This window comes from Oryzias latipes, chromosome 23 (genome assembly GCF_002234675.1).
Source record: "Oryzias latipes chromosome 23, ASM223467v1".
Classification (NCBI taxonomy): domain Eukaryota; kingdom Metazoa; phylum Chordata; class Actinopteri; order Beloniformes; family Adrianichthyidae; genus Oryzias; species Oryzias latipes.
Window position 1 is genome coordinate 18,049,042 of NC_019881.2, and position 13,737 is coordinate 18,062,778.

Consider the following 13,737-nt stretch of genomic DNA (forward strand, 5'->3'; position numbering starts at 1 on the left):
AAACTTATTTTGAAGAAGTTAAAAAATGTTGACAAAAACACAATAATAAAGACAATGTACACAAATGAGGTAAATGATATAAAATGTCATATTTTTCTACAGATTTAGCTTAGACTGCCTTCTTGGCAGAATCATCATAGAAAGTGTATTTTTAATATTAATCATTAAAGTGTAGTGTTTTTGTTTCCAAATGAATTTTGTTTAAACGTATTTCTCTTTGAAGCTGCTCTCCAAAAGGGCTTGAGCAGAGAATGACAGAAATGTAGTTTGTAGTGAAGCGTTATCGTATTCGGACAGGAAGTCGAAGCTCCAATAGAACAAGAGCAGCTGCCAATGAGGCTTCACATTTTCTGAGAATCCATTAGTGAATGAAGGGATGCAAAGGACGTCAAGGCTTGTAGCTCGGTTTACTATCATAGCTGCTTCGGAACAAACAAAAGGTGGTGATCGACCTTTAAGGTGCTATCAAGGCTTGGTTTCTTAGACATTTAAAGGACTTTTAGTTTGAAATTCACCATTCCTATCATTTGATACAGGCATTTCTGAGACCCATATCTCATTCACATGATCCAAACTTTCCTTAGAAAATCATTGTATATAACTTGGTCCATGTTTCTTTCCTGTAGTCCATTAACATTTCACTGGGGCCAGGAGAAGGGCTTTTCCTGCTCATTTCAAAATGGCTGCTTTTGGCGGGAAATTTTCTAAAGCCTTATGGTGAGAATAACTCATCTATTGTTATTCTTTTTTTTATGTGACTACTTGCTATATTGAAAAATGCAACGTTTTTTGATAATTAATTCTTTATACTAAAGTTATACCATGTACAAATGTATGGATTACATGTGAGACAGTAAGCTGCTTTTTTTCTGAACATTTATGTTAATATTTTTGCATCTTAAACCCACATTGTTGTGAACAAAAACTTGCCAAAACACCCAAGGTATCATAACTAAATTAAAAAAATCATAATTCAATTTTTCTCTGGATTTCAAAGTAGTATTTACAGCATTTACAAATTTCTTAATTTAAACAAAAATGAACTTTTCTGTCAATTTTTCATTTACAGAGCTGTATGGGGTTAAGGGAACTTAATGTAATGTTGGTTTAGTGTTGAAACAAAGCGGAGACAAATAGAGATTCCTTCTTGTTTTTGCTTCTATTACTAAGAGGGGATTCATGATATCATCATAAATCTATGGGCAACAAATGTTATTAATGTATATGTTAAAACATGAAATAATACTTAAAGCTTTGATAAAATATGGGCCGTTCATTTTTCACTATTAATCTTGAGGCAGACATTGAGACTTCCAGGAAACTCAGTCAAGAAGAAATATCAGGATAAACGGCAAACTTAAAGGTGACAGATAACAAAACATCAGTATGATTAAGTATTTAAAGATGACAAACGTCTGTTTCAAAGCAAGTTAAAAGACTTCTCAGGAATAAAGTGGACCGAGATAACCTTGTGTCTGTAAAAGCTACTAAATGCAAGAAAGAATGTTCCCTTGTCATAGGAACTTTGGCTTCTCATCAGTTTGACCTAAGAGTCACAGGGATTTCTGCTGCATCAGGCTGCCACTGTGTATAAAGGATATTTGACTGCAGAAACTCAGCTTTCGCCCCGAGTGATCAAAGCCGGTCCAACATTAAACTGTGACTTATCAGGCATACATGGATGGGAGTTTTTGCTCCTCTCTCTTGTAGCCTCTGCCCATGCCCACTGACAGGGTGAAGCTCTAAAGGAAACATGAAAGGGCACACAGCTCACTTTCTACAATATGACTGATGGGCATAGAAAACATATTCCTGTGTGTGCACTCTAGGATTTGGAGTGGCATTTTTTTAATTGAGGTTCGATCAGTTGTAGAAAAATAAATAAATAAATAAATAAGACTTCTATTAGTCAGAAAGCCTTGTTGTAACCAGATTTGCATATTTCAAAGCAAAATAAGGATTATATTATATTATGTTAAATAAATTTGCTTCTTCCGACTCCCCTTCAAGCAACAAATCAAAATTTTAACATCATTTGATAACGATTACATGTATTCAGTCTAATGTGACGTGTGAGTATTGTAAGTATTACTACAAATACGTCTATTTATGATTATGAGTAATTACACCGTCATCGTCTTCTTTAATATCTGCTTCTTTGTTAGCACTCTAACCAATTTATGAATTTATTCCTGCAATGGGTTTGATATAGCCGATAATTTTTTTTTTTTTTTACGTGATTTTTATTGCTTGAAGTGCACCAATCACATCACATCAAATCAAGTTGCACTTTTTACCATGGTATTTGATGGAAATGTTATCTTTGGAAACCAGCCTCCAGTTGTTTGAGGAATTGATTCAATGCTGGTCTTAACATCCCACTTAGGGGCTGCACGATATGAGGAAAACTCGCAATTTGCGATATTAGTGAACAGTATTGCAAGGATGATATACAGTAACTTGCGATATATGAACAAATAGAACAACTAAGTACATCATTTCCATTTCATTGAAACAGTTTAAACAAGAGTCAACATAACTTAAATTATACTCGTCTACATAGGAGGTGAACATCTAACATAAAAGGCTCCATCTGATTGGTCAAATGCATAATTGGATTTATTTGATTCGTTAAATACTTCAAGCTACAATAAGATTGTTTTAGCACATCTATGGTAACCATTTATTGCAATTTTCTCCAACTTTTCCGATATGCATATTGTACAGCTTGATATCGCGATAACAATAAATTAGCGATATGTTGTGCAGCCCTAATCCCATTCCAATCATATTTTGATCTATTGTACAAGCATTTCCAGTGCTCTTTTAATTACGATTATGCTGTTTTTAGGCAAAATAAAAAAAACCTGTGTTGTTCTCTAACACTTGCCTCTGAGTTGTGGGCGGGACCGATGGCGCAGAGGAAACCGCCTGATTCCCCTCCCCCTTGCTGAGAGCTCTCTGATTAGGCAGCATGGGAAGCGTGTGGCCCGCCCGATAGTTTTTTTTTTTTTTTTTTTTACATCACAAATAAAATCTGAATTAAAATCTGAATTTTTTGGTCTGCTACTCAGAAATGCAATGCATCTTAAATCTTATCTTAAATGGGTTTGATATATCTATATTTATGCATTTATCAAGTTACAATTATCAAGTCACATTTTCTAACATGGTAGTCGATGGAAAATTGTTCTTTTTTGAGACCAGCCCCCTGTGGTCATTTCAGGAACTGACTTCAAGATTGGTTTAAATGCCATAACAATTCTAATACTCATCCATAAGCATTTCTTCATGTGAATGAGTTTGATTACTTCAAGCTAATTCTTGTATGTAAAAATGCTTTTTTTTCATCATAGCAAAAAAAATAAAAAATTCACTCTACAACACACAGATGACAATGTATTGCATGGTCATTGTCTGCTTGCAACATTATTCTCTGACCTAGTTTGCAAAGTCACTACAGAGCTGAGCATGCTCAGAGGGCCAATATGGAGACAATGCTGGTGAAGTGTGCACGTGCCATATGCTGCTCCCAACCCCTGCCCCCATCCCCTCAACACAAATGATTAAACTTTCAGTTGGATGCACTACTTCTTTTTCATGCTGGCTCACTGAAATGCATGCCTGCCACCTGCCACAGACGCACACAGACACACACAGACGCACACACCTTTGGGAGTGATATAACAGAGCCAGCAGCAGGGTGACGGTTCACAGGAAAACCCTCTGCAACCTTTCTGCATCTCTCTACACTCAATAACTATGAAAGAGGGTTTCGTCTTCTCACTTTCACGGGGATGTCACATGCATATTGATCACGTGCACACAGTAGGACCACGTGTATGAAGGAAAACAAATGCACATTTTGAATTCAACAGGTGAGTTTACCGAGGGATGCTGCTCAAATGTTAGCGTGGATATAAAACAAGCCGAGGAAAGTTTCTGATGGACAGTAGCTTGGGATTAGATTGATAAAAGTATGAGCACCAAACCCTCACCCATAATCCAAAACCACTTTGTCATGAGTAGGGTCATGGTGTTGCTGGAGTCTGTAATTATAAAATATCAAAACACAACCCTTCTAATCTTATGCTGCATCAGATCTGCGTCCTCTGCCTCATAGTCAAACTTGCTGCTAGATGTTTGTCAAAAAGTGTGTTTGTAAACCAGACGCTCCCGCCATGCGTGGGAGGAGCTATTGTCAAAAGTGTTTAGCCTCATCTTGTCATTACTGAAGATACGGACGATGTTGAGAGATCAGGTTTATTTAATTAAAAGAGTTCTACAAAGGCGTCCGTGAACACATCGCCATGTCTGGGTTCATGAGATCATTCAGACTCTACCATTATTCTACCACCATCAACTGCAGGAGCTGCATCTGAAGATCTAAGTTGTGGTACTTACCACATGTAAGGTCAGGGTAAGTACAGGCTAAAGAACCTTGAATTTATTACCGAGTTTATACACTTTTTGCCGACTTCCCTGACTCATTTTTTTGACCAGTTCTGTAAAAAAATGTAAGTAAATGCAGACAAACAGTGGATTCACAGATGCCACATTCACAGTGCATCGTCCTGCAGTCTAATCAATACTTCTCTACTGCCGGATATTACTTGGTGGTTTTCCTAAAGGGTACATTCGTCCTGAGGTGTTCATGCACGCCGGATCTCTCAGCGTGCTGATGCACACCGACCGTCCTCGCCGTCTGGCTCCACTGAGAACCATCCATAACCTCTTTGTCAGCTGCCTGCAGTGGAGCCATAACTTTCAGTGACAAGGAGACACAAAGTGTGAGTACGCTGTAGAGAACTGCCACCGCTCATCATTGCTGTGCCACATCTGCACAAGGAAGTCAAGTTAATGTGGAGTTTTCAGCCTATGACGGAGCCCTGGAGCGACTGGAGAAATGTTTTTGGTTCATGAAGGAAACATCCATCCTGAAGCCAAAGGTGGAGGGGAGAGTTCCACCAGCAGGAGGCGTCCTGCTCTCTCCTTCGTCCCCCGCCTTTGCTCTTAAGCTCTTCCTTCCTGATGCTTCCTCTCATCTTGGATTCTCAGACGTCTCTTCTTAGAAAAGGGCTTTCTTTCCTTTTTTTTTAAAGTTTCATGCTCACAAGTTCTTGCATTTTATATTCAGCTTTTTCTAATTTGGACATCAGAGGGGAGAAGCAAAGCACTCAGCCTTCAGACACTGCAGGGCCTCTCACTTTTTTCTACCTTTTGAAAAGCAAACAGGCTGAGCAGAATCATTTTCTCTGCCTGAAGATGCACAAATTCAACCACTGGTTCCAATAATACCTTTGAAAGCAGCTAAGATTCCAGAAAAAGTGCCTAAAACACGTTCAAAGTCGCCCGTCTGGTACCCAGAAGTCACACAGTTAACACAATATGATGTGCAACCTTCTGCACAGATGCAGGGAATTTTTTTCAGTTTTTCTGAAATGCAGACGATGAAGCAAAAATATCACAGAACTTGAGTATTTACAGTTCTATGCAGAGGATCTGTTTACTGAGATGAAATAGTTCACAACCACGAGTTACAACCATCAGGAAAGTTTAAACCTGACATTTGAACCATGATAGTGGCCTGAAATGAACAACCAGAATCATCAAGGGCTTTATTCATCGTTTGATGTCGGAAAAAAAACCCTGAATACAGAGCGCAGCTGAGACCATCAAAGCTCGCACACCATTCCTCTCACCTGGTGAGTTATGCGCTCATTTTTCAAATTTAACACACACAGAAAACGCACATTTACTCACCCTGTTTGGTAAAATGAAATTACAGCATGTCTTAGTGTTTGCAGTCTATTGTCAGTGATAAAAAATGTATATCTTGGAGTTGAATATAAAGCTTCGTATCTGTTGGACACACTTCAGGCTGAGACTCTCAGTAATTCCTAAAGTTAAAACCGTTGACTGTATATGAGAACTGGACTGAGTGCCCCCCCCCGATTCCAAACAGGAAGTTTCAGCTGGCTCCAAATGCCAAATTCTATAGACATAGTGTAAACATCTATTTCTCAGAATAACCATTCTTGGTCTGATACCTGTTTTTAACATGTTCTTGATAATTCTATTTTTTCTGTTGTGCAATAAACGGACCAATCAGATGCCTCAATAAAAGCCTGTGGTTTCACGTCAAACGGTCAAATCTGATTGACAGATTTTGTGTAGCCCGATTTCAAGTGGTCCGGACCTCCAGCCCACTCCTGACTGGTGAGAGTGGTTGCCATTAAAATGATGACCCAGGTCGACCCGGACATGGCGGCGTCCATAAAGCACAAACACACGGGCGCTGCAGCATCTCTGCTGTCCGTTTGCTATTTCTACTTTTTCTTGAACAGACAGATGCTGGGATTCTTTGCTGCTTAGACTGATTCCGTTGCTACAACAGGGTTTAATATCTGACACATTCAAGGTGTTCATTAATCTAAACACAACTGAGGCTAAATACACAAACACAAACATGTATTTGATTTTAAAACATTAACACAAAATTCAGCATTTGTTTACCTTTGAACAACTGATCTATACAGTTGCTCATTAGGGGTTTTCGAAAGATTTTAGTTGTTTCTTTTATTTAAAAAAACCACCAAATAATTACAGGTTTTAAACTGATTAAAAAGAAATTTCAGCTTATCAAGTGGGACTTCAAAGGGATATCTCTAAATAAAATTACTCCTTCAAAGTAAAACATGATTTCTGAACACATAAGAAAAAATGACAGTTTTTTGGGTTGTTCATAACTGTGAGAGAAACCAAATGAATAAGTTGGATGAGTCGAAAGCAAAAGTTCAAAGATGGGAGAAGCTGAGTGCTCTGAGAGACGCTCGCCGGCCCAAACAGACAATATTTTCTGCGCCGTGCTGGGACTGTTGATGGAAAAACATAACGTGGCAGTGAAAAATCTCACCTGCAAGGCAATTTAATGTCCTTGTTTCAACAAAAGAGGGAATGGGGAGGAGAATAAAAGGTGGTTTCAGGAACACAGCCTGGAGAAGCAGCCTCTGATTTTGTAGTGTGTGGAGGCTGCTGACTAATTCTTTTCTTCTATTGTGGAAATACAAGAAGGCTGTGCCAAGAAATACAGCAATGAAAAGGTAAGAAAGGAGTGAACTGTAAACAGTTGTTTGGTCTGCAGGAATAAGCTCCCTGCAGAAGCTCCAGCAGTGGCCTACATACAGCGAGTACATGTTGGACTACATTCAAAGTGATCTGTGCTGCACGCACACGCCCTGCCTGTGTAAAGGGACAGCTGGGATCAGCTTCTGCAGTCCCTAAGATTTGGGAAAAAGCAGGTGTGGTTAGTGCATCCAGTGACCAGCAGACAACAGAAAGCCGCAACAACTTTCACTCTGGCCAGAAGAAATGTTTGTCTTGTTTGTGCCGTCTTGCACCACATTCATTGTTATACGGCGTAGTTATGTTCTTCCTAGCTGTAAAGGTTAAAGCTCAATTTTGGCCCAAAACTCGCCCCCAAACTCACAGCCCTCTTTGACCGGTCCTCAGTGGCTGACCGGCAGCTACACGCCCCTCACTCTCCCCTTCTGCATCTGATACCCTGGCCAGAGCTGCACACAACAAATTCACGAAAATAAACTTTTTTCAAAATGGCGGCTTTTCTGTTGCTTTTGTCTCCATAGCAACCATTTCCTTTTTTGGTCGCCTGGGGCTGACGAACAGCTCTGTGTAAATTTTAGAGGAATCGGTCAAAGTACTTCTTAAATGCTCACATTATATGTTATATTGTTTTGTTTAGCTTGAGCTAGGGATTCATGTGTTCACTTTATGCAATATTCTAATGAAAAATATGAGAGAAACAGGGGAACACCAGTTTTGGTGTTTTTTGCTCAAAGGCCACGCATGAAAGAACAATTGCAAAAACAATCTGGTCCCTGCAGTCCAATACTGCTGGGAAACCTGAGGACAAGAGCAGCCATTAGGAAGTTGTAAAAGTTTACAAGTTTAACTTTAATATCATTTCTACAAAGGTCTAGTCAGCAAAAGCTGATGGAAAAGAGTTAGAACAAACAGTTGCAGTGTATTTTTACTTCCATCTTCTAATGCTGTTTCAGAATTGTTACATAAATGCATCAACCTTCTTTATAAGGCATGGTACCACAACAACAACAACAAACACACATAAGACTTACACAAAGCACAACCACTGTGCAGAAGGCCACTGGCATAAATGGGATAGAAATTAAGAATCAATAAAATGCCAAAAACTGCTAAGTACTAAAAGTCATTCTAAAAAATGTCGGCTTCCGTTTTGATTTGAAAATGGCCAGATCCAGCACACACCGGTCGGGAGGGAGGCGAGTCCACATCCAGCTGCTTTCAAGACCCCAAAACTATGAAAAAAATCACCCAAAGTCTGTGCTAAGTGAGCCAGGACTACAATATAGTGACTTCAATTGGTGCATCTCACATGACTACTTCAAAATTAGTCTTACTGTAATACAGCCATTATCCAGAAAAAGTAATAGTATTAGGTTAAGATGGACAAATGTTCATAAGGTCACATTTGAGGATTATTAACATGTAGAAAACCAAAAAATTACTTTTGGACTAAAGCTGGCAGTCACCTCCAATCCTGATCTTTGCAGCTTGATTCACTGCTTAAAACACTAAACTCATGTTTGTTAAATAAAATTGACCTATTGAAACTGGGTTGCAAACGATGTGGAGAAAAAAAGACGGAAGGATGGTCAAGGATGAAAAAATGCCAAATAAAGTTAAACTTTTGTTGTTAATAAGAGCTAAAAATCACAGTTTGTCTGAATGCATGTGATAAAACAGAAAAAGCAATGTTTGGTTCCACATTTCCTTAAGAGATCAAATGAAACAAGTGAACTCAATTAAAAAAGTTTGGGGGAAAGTATTGTTTTTCAAATGAAAACACAACTGTTTCCTCCTAAAATTGGTTCCATTATTGAACAAATTTGTTCGGTTTGGAGACATCCACCTCCCGACATTCTCCTCACTGCAGAGTCTCAGCGGTCCCCGCGTCGGAGCCAGCAGACAACAGTTACAAGGAAGAAAAAGCAGAATTCACAGGCTTGCAGCTTATCGCGACACTGCAGACTGTGGAAAAGGCGCAGTGAACTGTGACCTGGCACTTATTTACTCCTATTTCCCCTCCAAAGTTCCACTTTATTCGGCTTGCTCCATGTGAAGAACTACTTGGTGAGCGGTTGTTGGAGGATGTGCTCGGTCTCTTCTCTTTGCTCCACACCTGCTGAATGACTAAACTCAGTGCATGTCCCCCCCTGGGGTCAGAGCAAGAGCTTTTTTTTGTCAGACCCTGTGGTTAAGTGTTAAAAGATAATTATGGAAAGTGTTTCATTACAGCCTCCTAAATGCTGCTGACTGAAGAAAATTATGCCTTAATGTTGAGTAGATTCAAATCAATTAGAGTCCAGGCAGACAAATATGAATGTGGATGCAGCAGAAAAGAACTGAAGAAGAACAAGAGAAAGCCAAGGCATCAAAGCGTCAAACAGGTGATCTTTGGAAGATGCTGGACTTGGAGCATGAATTTCTTTTTCACTTTGACAAATACAAGCCTCCAAAAAGACTGATGAGGCTTTCAAATGGCAGATCTCCAAAAGCCTTAGTCACATGCACCTGCACATAAGAGTGTTGAGGGTTTTTGGGTTCTCTATGGAGGAGGGGAGAGGGGGCCAGCCTCATCTCAAAGTGCATCTTGCAGCTCGCATGGCCACCTCAAGGATTTTATCTTCCCAGCACTCTGCTTTCTTGTGGCTTTCATTGTTTAGAAGAAACTTATCCCGACCGTTTCTCGCAAAGTGCAGATGTGAAAACGGTAGCAAGCAAAGAAAAGCCTCTTCTGCAAAAGAAAAAAGCTTGTCATACATAAGCGCCCGCGATGCTAGAAGCGCCCCCCCCCCCCCCCCCCGCACCCTGTAACTTCTGCTAATCACCTTCGTGTAGCGTTTTCTTTAGACGTGAAGATTTCTAACAGGATCCAGGCATAACTGGATTGTAGACCGGCTGGGATGGTTTAATAAAAAGTGTTGATTTGGTGACACTGATGCTATCATGCTACAATTCTATGCCAACGACTACTTTTGAATCCACAGTGTTCTGAAGATGAAAATGTGGATGGTTTATTAAATAAATACATTCAAGCACAATCTTTTGCTGAACATTGTTCAAACCTGGTCACCAATCTAGTGAGCATCGATATACGTTATTTTTTTTCGACTTCTGGGAATTTTCTAGGCAATGAATTTTGGAATTGTAGATTCGGACAGCACAACAAAAAGGTGAATGCACTATATAGTGAGTGTGGAGGGAAATCTGACATAGCCAAGTGTTCACAGCAAGCCTGTAGTAAAATGTGCATGAATATTTTGTGTGTACCCCGCACAGGTTTACCATTACAGGCAGACGTCACATATCTAACTGTAAGAGCAGTTATGACTAAGGCTTTAGTTGACTTACTTCTGTTGACTAACCTGCTTATTTAAAAGGGAGAAAACACACTCTGCTGTGTGTTTTTAGTGTAAAACTGATTCTATGTACTGCAGTGCAGTGCTAATGAATGAACTCATTATTTTGCCCCAATTCTTATGCATGACTAACAACTAACAGTTTTTCCACAGTGAAGTGAATAAAGAAAGTTAAACTATGGACGTTTTGTTACCAACCGGAATAATCCAGAAAACATTCCCTGAAATAAATGCTAATATTAGTAAATAGCCTCAATACCAACAGCTCTCCTCAGTATATCAGCTGAGTGCAGAAAAATAAATAAATAGAAGCTGATTGTGTTTGGTATTTACTCACTGACAGTTAATTCCTCAGCCGCATCACACACACACCTGCCACACATGCGTCCTCCCTCCAATCTCCAGGCCTCAGGCATGCTCTGCTGTGGATGTTCCGAAAATACACCCATCAATCACGCGGCAGACACTTAGGTCTGCTCCGCCCCTCCTCTCGAACTCCATGCCGACTGCTGCAGGAGGCTCAAGGTGAAGAAGGGCGCCGCGTCTCTCCATCTCTAATAACTCACCTGTTAGGCTGCACACAGCAGCCCTGAGCTGTGTCCCAAATCAGTAAAAAACTTTGGTTCCAGACATAAAAAAAAAGGGTCAGATTTATCTCCAAAGTCTTACTGATGCTGCTAAAAGGACAGCAGAGCAAACGGGGGGGGGGGCATCTCTCACCAGCTGGGGGAGATTTAGCTTCCAGCAAACATCTGGAAAGATGTGAGCTTCAGGAAAAAGACAAACACACAGCGAATGGGCTCTTCTTTAACTGCAGGAAGAAAAGTCTGACAGAAGGAGAGCTATTTCCCCTGAGTGAGGACTGCAGGAGAGTGTGGGCCCACTGCTCGCCTGTGTGAGACGATAATAACTTTGTCTTTGGCGCTGTGGCTCCTCACATGACCAGAATGTAATTATGTGTCTATAAATGCAGACAAGTGCTATCTGCAGGGAGCCAAAGACAAAGAAAGGCTGTAATATTATTAACACCCTTCAAACCTGAGCATTATCCCATTCATAATCCTCCTCTCTCCTTTCATTAATAATAACTTTATTAAAAAACAGACACTAACAAACAAATTAAAATCATCCTTGACTTTTACTGCCTTTAATTGAATGATCACTTTGATTGCCACTACTAATGAGCGTGAAGATGATGGATGAAGTACTGAGACGATTTGAAATCACTTTCATGGTTGCTGCTGTAACATCGGGTAAATTGAGCAGTCAAATGAATATTCTGAAAAAAGGGTCAAAGTTCATTGATATGATTTTAAAACGGAAAATAACCTTTTACATAAATGGGATTTTTTTCTAGTTGTTATAAATGTACTATAAATGTACTCGGGTGAAAAGTGTTTGGTAATATTAAACAATTTCCAGAGCATTTGTGTTGTTGTGTCAGTTAGAAAAAAGGACAGAATATCGTCGTAGTTAGACCATAAGTCGCTCTGTTGCAGCAGTGAAAAAAAGCATAAAAAAGGGAAAAATCATAAATAAGTTGCAATTTGTGGAGAAATATATTTAACTAAATATGGGAACAAGAACAGACATTTCATCTTAAAAAAGGAAAATTATAATAACGGAATAGATAATAGCAAAAGACTGAATTTCTGCACGCTTCACTACCAAAAAACACTGACGATTACTTAGCTTCATGAAACAGAGGAGGAATCTACATAACATATGAACAATTACTCCGCCAACCACAGCATCAAGAACAAACTCTTTATTTCACTTCTTTTGATATTTTTGTCATCTGTGACAATTCCGCCAAAACCTGATTTACAATGGGCCGAAAGCAATGCGTCTCCAAAAGTAAAGAACATTTATTTATTGTATTGTTTTCAATGCAATGTCTGCATCAAGCTTTACACAGGAGTCCTATTTCACGTCATTGCCTGTATAGAAGAACTGGAGCTCCCGTTTCAAACAGGAAATACCCGCCGGTTGCTCTAAAATCCTTCTTTTGAATATTTTTTTCTTTATCACAAATTATTCAAGCTTTAAACTGACCAATAAGACGGCTCAATAAAAGCATGTGGTGCCGGAAGCGGTGTGGACTTCCAACAAGCTCACTCCTGATGGGCAACAGTAGTTGCCATAGAGACGTCGACTCAGACCAATCACTGCCTACTAACCGGCTCTGGCTCCCCGTATCACGGAAAAAAGGCGACTAAACCGACTTTATTTCACTGGAGACAAATATTTGGATAAAAGACTTAAATAAAGTCCAAGTTTGTTCAGAAGGAATAAAGCCACAATCCAGGTTATGAGCATGTTCTAGTTTCTTTTTTTTAGAACTTTTAAAACAAAACAACAGACATATGAGGAGGAAGACAGTGGTATGAAGGTAAATATTGAGCTAGAAAGAAGAAGAAAGAAATTTAGAGGCAGAAAAAACAATAGTTATGCAAGACAAGGTACCTGCGAGGTTCAGCAGCTCCGTCTTTACTTTGAAAGAGCAGGAATGAAAGCCCAGACACACTTCTCTGCTTGTTTTCACACAATCCAGAGGTTTGGGTTGTGTCTGTCTTTAAACATAAGAGAGAACAAGCTGTCTTTGCCAGAGCTGACATTTACTTAAACTAATCTGGAGTATTTCCAGCTCTCGGTGCGCCTCCTCTACAGATCTGCTGGATAACACTTCATGAAGCCAGCACACTTCTCTGCCTTTTATCTGACAGCTGAACTTACAGCTGATTTGAATTTATGGTTTTACACTGAAAGGAGGTGGGGAGCCTTTTAAATGTCGAGCAGGTTTTGGCAGCAGCCTCTGCAACCGACAGCTATGCTGCTTGTCGACTGATCTACTGAGTAATTGGCAGAATCTATTTTTATTTTTTTTAAGGATAAACAGAAAAACAGAAGGTTCTGTGTTTCTGCAAACAAAGATAAAAGTTTCCAGCAATATAACAGTAAAAAAGGATCTTTGAATAAACTGTATTATTTTATTCTTCTTTTTTGGAGCTAACTGTTTTGGGAGTGTCTGTAAACTGTCTCCTCTGGCTAACATTTGTGTGTTTCTACTGCCGGCTGGAGGCCTTCTAATGACAAGGTTGTAGTTTGGTCATTTATTCTTCTCATAACAAAAGATGTCATCATGTTAGTAACACCCCAAAGTTTTACTGAAGTGTCATTCCAGACCAGAGAGGAGCAGCCATAAGTATAAGCAGCATTACAACCACATTATTTCACTCAAGACGAAGAAAAAACG

General features: G+C 39.5%; 1 protein-coding gene across 11 annotated transcripts in view; it reads right to left on the reverse strand.

Annotated features, from left to right (window-relative positions):
• The window catches only part of magi2 (membrane associated guanylate kinase, WW and PDZ domain containing 2), a 246,075-nt gene that overhangs the window by 50,845 nt on the left and 181,493 nt on the right, over positions 1-13,737 (reverse strand). The gene's annotated exons all lie outside the window — the stretch shown is intronic.